This window comes from Coregonus lavaretus (assembly GCF_964263955.1).
Source record: "Coregonus lavaretus genome assembly, chromosome: 1".
Taxonomy (NCBI): domain Eukaryota; kingdom Metazoa; phylum Chordata; class Actinopteri; order Salmoniformes; family Salmonidae; genus Coregonus; species Coregonus lavaretus.
In genome coordinates, this window is record NC_139988.1 from 42,595,386 (window position 1) to 42,602,067 (window position 6,682).

The window sequence follows — 6,682 nt, forward strand, 5'->3', positions numbered from 1 at the left end:
AGACCAACAGTCTGCATACTATATGTATGGAGTGATCTCTACTGGTGATGCACAACATTGAATGTCACATCAATCAGAGTCACCACACATCTCTATTAGAGACGTGCAGTATGCATGTGCATTTACTGTAGCCATGACTCTAATCACTATATCACACGATATCACAGTGGAGATGTAATGATCAAGCTGTTTAATCAGCTTCTTGATATGCCACACCTGTCAGGTCGATGGATTATCTTGGCAAAGGAGAAATGCTCACTAACAGGGATGTAAACTAATTTGTGCACAAAATCTGAGAAAACGTTTTTGTGCGTATGGAACAATTCTGGGATATTTTCTTTCACCTCATGAAACATGGAACCAACACTTTACATGTTGCGTTTATATTTTTGTTCAGTATGAATAAAAAACTGAGCTACATGGTATCACCCCTGCCATTCAATAGCTTATTGCCATTTTTGTGAGAGGGAAGGCAGAGAGATAGAGAGACAGTGAGAGTGAGAGAGTGGGTGAGAGGAAATGTGCTCATTCACATTGCTTTCCTGTGAGTCCCATTCAGATAGATGTGGCAGGAGGGAGTGGAGACTATTTGAGGAAAGGGTACGGTGTGTTGGATCACTGAAAAGATACTGAAATAATGGATAGTCCAAGAGTGATCAGTCAGGTTTGAAATACAGAGTAGACATGATAAGCGCACAGCGGTGCACTTCGATGCACACCTGGGACGGCTCAGTAGATTATTGTTGTAAGTCTGGATATACTGTGCTCAGGCCTCTCAACTATGTCCCTCTGTTAGACCTCTGGATGACTTTATATTCAGCAGTGAATTAAGATACTAGTTTGATGGCCAGCAGTGGATACGACACTGCAGTGGGTACGACACTGCTTTGTAACCCTTGAAGTCTCCATCAGCATCAAAGGACAAGCTATTGAACCAGAAAAGAGGTAGAATCTTCAATTCTTCTCATATAAATAGTATTGAAAAAATTGACACTGAATGCGTCTGATTGAATGCCTCTGGGGAGGGGGTTTCCAATAAAGCTATGAACTAAGATCAGCTATACAATCATCTACAGTGAGGGAAAAAATATTTCATCCCCTGCTGATTTTGTACGTTTGCCCACTGACAAAGACATGATCAGTCTATAATTTTAATGGTAGGTTTATTTGAACAGTGAGAGACAGAATAACAACAAAAAATCCAGAAAAATGCATGTCAAGAATGTTATAAATTGATTTGCATTTTAATGAGGGAAATAAGTATTTGACCACTCTGCAAAACATGACTTAGTACTTGGTGGCAAACCCTTGTTGGCAATCACAGAGGTCAGATGTTTCTTGTAGTTGGCCACCAGGTTTGCACACATCTCAGAAGGGATTTTGTCCCACTCCTCTTTGCAGATCTTCTCCAAGTCATTAAAGTTTTGAGGCTGACGTTTGGCAACTCGAACCTTCAGCTCCCTCCACAGATTTTCTATGGGATTAAGGTCTGGAGACTGGCTAGGCCACTCCAGGACCTTAATGTGCTTCTTCTTGAGCCATTCCTTTGTTGCCTTGGCTGTGTGTTTTGGGTCATTGTCATGATGGAATACCCATCCACGACCCATTTTCAATGCCCTGGCTGAGGGAAGGAGGTTCTCACCCAAGATTTGACGGTACATGGCCCCGTCCATTGTCCCTTTGATGCGGTGAAGTTGTCCTGTCCCCTTAGCAGAAAAACACCCCCAAAGCATAATGTTTCCACCTCCATGTTTGACGGTGGGGATGGTGTTATAATAATAATAATATGCCCTTTAGCAGACGCTTTTATCCAAAGTGACTTACAGTCATGTGTGCATAAATTTTTAGGTATGGGTGGTCCCGGGGATCGAACCCACTACCCTGGCGTTACAAGCGCCATGCTCTACCAATTGAGCTACAGAGTCATGGGCAGCATTCCTCCTCCTCCAAACACGGCGAGTTGAGTTGATGGCAAAGAGCTCGATTTTGGTCTCATCTGACCACAACACTTTCACCCAGTTCTCCTCTGAATCATTCAGATGTTCATTGGCAAACTTCAGACCGGCCTGTATATGTGCTTTCTTGAGCAGGGGGACCTTGCGAGTGCTGCAGGATTTCAGTCCTTCACGGCGTAGTGTGTTTACCAATTGTTTTCTTGGTGACTATGGTCCCAGCTGCCTTGAGATCATTGACAAGATCCTCCTGTGTAGTTCTGGGCTGATTCCTCACCGTTCTCATGATCATTGCAACTCCACGAGGTGAGATCTTTCTGATTGAGAGGGGGTCAAATACTTATTTCCCTCATTAAAATGCAAATCAATTCATAACATTTTTGACATGCGTTCTTCTGGATTTTTTTGTTGTTATTCTGTCTCTCACTGTTCAAATAAACCTACCATTACAATTATAGACTAACAATTTCTTTGTCAGTGGGCAAACGTACAAAATCAGCAGGGGATCAAATACTTTTTTCCCTCACTGTATGTATGTTGCAGTGAATTCTTTCAATGTCTCCTGGTATGTAAAAAGAATTACAAGCATATTTGTTTGATCTCCGCCAAGTGGTCAACTAGGACTTTAGCATTTCTACAAAAAGGCTTCTTGTTAATTTTTCTCTTAAAATTATTTTTGGCTAGAGAATAAGAACTTTGTTGAAGCAGGCATCCTGTGGGATTTGATTTGTTTTTCCAAGAGTATCAAATTTCAGCCCTTTGTAGTTCCACTGATTCTTTGAAGTGCTGACTTAGCTTTGTGCTAGCCTACAATGTCTGTTCTTATGCACCTACCTGTACAGCTGATTAACATTTGTAGTCAAATATCTCTATATACATTTCTGTAAGGAAATGTTTGTAGTATTTTCAAGCAATCACATCTATTGGATACTAATTTATATGCCCTTGGCAGTTCACCACAAATGTTTGGCTGATAAAGGGGGACATTTGATATTGAAATAGCTCAATAAAGCTCTATAAATTGTCCAACATTAATCATTAGAATTTTCTTAATTTGCCAGTAAAAAAAAAAAAAAATCAATTGACAGTGACATCATGGCTACTAGGTCAGATTAATTGTACCTCATCAGCAGCTTTAAGCACAAGCTGTGTGTGTGTGTGTGTGTGTGTGTGTATTTGTGTGTTTGCTATAGCCACTACATATTCACCCTGAAAGATGACCTTAAGGTAGGTCTATAGCCTACACAGACATATCATTTGGCTAGTACTTTACTTATGTCGGAAAGTAACAGCAGTTAAGGAGTCCAAACCCGTACTTTGACTCCTAATTTACCAATAGGGTTCTACCTGGAACCAAAAGGGTTCTACCTAGAACCAAACAAGGTTCTTCAAAGGGTTCTCCTATTGGGATAGCAGAAGAACCCTTTTAACCTCCTAAGAATCTGACCCTTTTTTTCAATTTTCGCCTAAAATGACATACCCAAATCTAACTGCCTGTAGCTCAGGACCTGAAGCATGGATATGCATATTCTTGATACCATTTGAAAGGAAACACTTTGAAGTTTGTGGAAATGTGAAACTAATATAGGAGAATGTAACACATTAGATCTGGTAAAAGATAATACAAAAAAATACATGCGTTCTTTATTTGTTTTTTTGTTACATCATCTTTGAAATGCAATAGAAAGGCCACAATATAATATTGCAGTTTAGGCGCAATTTAGATTTTGGCCACTAGATGGCATCAGTGTGTGTGCAAAGTTTCAGATTGATCCAGTGAAGCATTGCAATACTGGACTATTTTGTATCAAGTCTGCCCAAATGTGCCGAATTGGTCAATTGATACATTTTCAAGTACATAACTATAGAGAACATACAAAAATGATATGGTAATACAAAATGTAAGTTTACACACTCCAAGGAATGTCATACATGTTGGATCATTAGCTTATACACTAACTTTCACACATCTAGATGGCTGGGCTGGGTGGGTGTGGAGCCAGAGACAGCAGGGGTTCAAACTGTAGAACTCAGTTCCTACATTTGAATATAAAAATGGATTTGATCAAACATAACTATGCTACATTTTATCTCTAGGACCCTTAGGATGACAAATCAGAGCAAGATTACTGAATGTAAGTACATTATTTACCTTCAGAGTATGAAAAAAAATGTATGCACTCACTAACTGTAAGTCTCTCTGGATAAGAGCATCTGCTAAATGAAAAAAATGTCAAATGTAAATGTATCAAACCAGTTACCGTGATAAGTTTTTTGTTGTTGTGCACTCTCCTCAAACAATAGCATGGTATTTTTTCATTGTAATAGCTACTGTAAATTGGACAGTGCAGTTAGATTAACAAGAATTTAAGCTTTCTGCCCATATAAGTCATGTCTATGTCCTGGAAAGTTTGCTGTTACTTACAAAAGTCATGCTAATCACATTATCGCACGTTAGTTCAACTGTCCCGTATACGGGACACTGATCCCGTAGAAGTTCAGTTCTAGATAGCATCTTGTTTGGTTTCAATGATGCAGCAGAATTATTATTTTGTCTCTCGCACTAGCTTTGCTATTCCACAGAGAGGGATGTATTATTTTAGCTTAGTTCTCTTTCAACTAAGCTATCGATGTGACCACATAACATTAATGTTAATACATGTGATATTATGTTCACATTGACTGTCCATCATAATTTAGCAGCCTTTATGACTACACTATATCACTACTACTATTACTACTACTACTAAAGACCATTATCAACCTCAAAACGTCATCCTGTCAAGTTTTTGCTAAAAGTTATGCTTCAACCAATTGATGCTCATGGCAACTGGCCATGCTCCCAGCAGGCTTTGCGGTGCCAATAGGAAAAGATGAGCATCAACCAATTGATGCTACTGACAATACATTCCAGTCAATGGGAAAAGATGAGTGACACAGGGTTGATGCTTATGTCAGTACATTGCATTCAAAGAGAAAAGATGAGTGTCAACCAATAGAAGCTTATGTCGTCAATATATTGCATTCAATGGGAGAAGATGAGTGTCAAAGGGTTGACGATAATGTCAGTACAGGGCAGTAAATGGGAAAAGATGAGTGTCACAGGGTTGATGCTTATGTCAATACATTGCAGTGAATGGGAAAAGAGAAACATCAACCAAATGACGGTTCTGTCAATATATTGCATTCAATGGGAAAAGATGAGTGTCACAAGGTTGACTCTTATGTCAATACACCGCAGTCAATGGGTAAAGATAGTGTTATCCAATTGACCCTTATGTTAATACATTGCATTCGTTGGGAAAAGAAGAGTGTCACAAAGTTGATGCTTCTGTCAATACATCGCAGTTAATGGGAAAATATGAGTGTCAAACAATTGATGCTTATATCAATTAAGTGGTAATGCCCGTGAAGCCGTAGTTTGGAGGATATATTGGCACGGGTGTTGTTAGGCCCGAGACGAAGTCGATATCCTCCAAACACCGGCTTCGAGGGCACTATCACTTTTATACAACGGGTTACCAACATATTCAAATAATGATTTACATATTTTCATTAAAAATGATATTTTGATGAATTTATTCATACTATTTCATCCTTCCACAAGATATAGTCCCGACACAAATCTAGGGTTGCTAACCAAGCCGGCTGGTCGTTCGTTCTATCGGTTCGGTTGCCAGAGACGTGACCCAGTCGTTCAGTCTTTTTGTTCTGTATCTATGAACGCGACCCAGTCGTTCGTTCTAAATGTTCCATTGCCATACCGGCTGGCAAAGTTCTTAGCCCTTGCTTGCTAACCAGCCAACCTAGGCTAACTTACAGTCACATCAAACAGTGCAGACAGAATAACAACAGTAGCTGCATTTGCATTTGTTTAAGATGTTTTCTAGTTTATTTATTTATTCGGATACATCCATAACAATGAGCTAATGAGGCATGATTTCGTCTGGCATAGAAAATGTGCTCTCTCGTTAGGACATTGTTGTTCAGAGGAGCTAGCCAACAACACAGCTAACACAATCACTTCAAACTGAAGCTGGAAAGACTGCAAACTAGCTGCACTTCGTTTCGTTTGACCTTTTTCCAATTGACATTTCTTTGTATATATCCATAAAAATGATGCCAACTGATTCATGATTCGACTGGCTGAGAAACGCTGCCTGTCTGTCTCGTCCCCGACCCCTACACGTTCATTACTATGGGACAGCTGGAGATCCAATTTGAATATTTAAACAATGTTGCAAATGTCGGAGAGACAGAGAGCAAGGTTTATACAATCTCTGCTGTTGAAAACTAAAATGTTAATCTTAAAGAAATGTGAGATAATGTCTAGATGCTTTTTATAGTGGAGATCGAGTTTATAAATTGCTTGGCTGTACTGATGTGACAGTGGATTGCGCAGTCAGATGGAACCGAGTAAATAGACATTTTAACGTCATAGATTTAACCGGTGGTAACTTGTGGAATAGACACTGGCTGAATGCGGTTTTAACCAATCAGCATTCAGGATTAGACACACCCATTGTATAATACATTGCATTCAATGGGAATAGATGAGTGTGTCATAGTCACTGGGTTGAAGCTTATGTCAATACATTGTATTCAATGGGAAAATATGAAAATACAAGACTCGTAGGCAGACCTCTCTCTCTCTCTCTCTCTCTCTCTCTCTCTCTCTCTCTCTCTCATTCTCTCTCTCTCTCTCCCTCTCTCTCTCTCTCTCTCTCTCT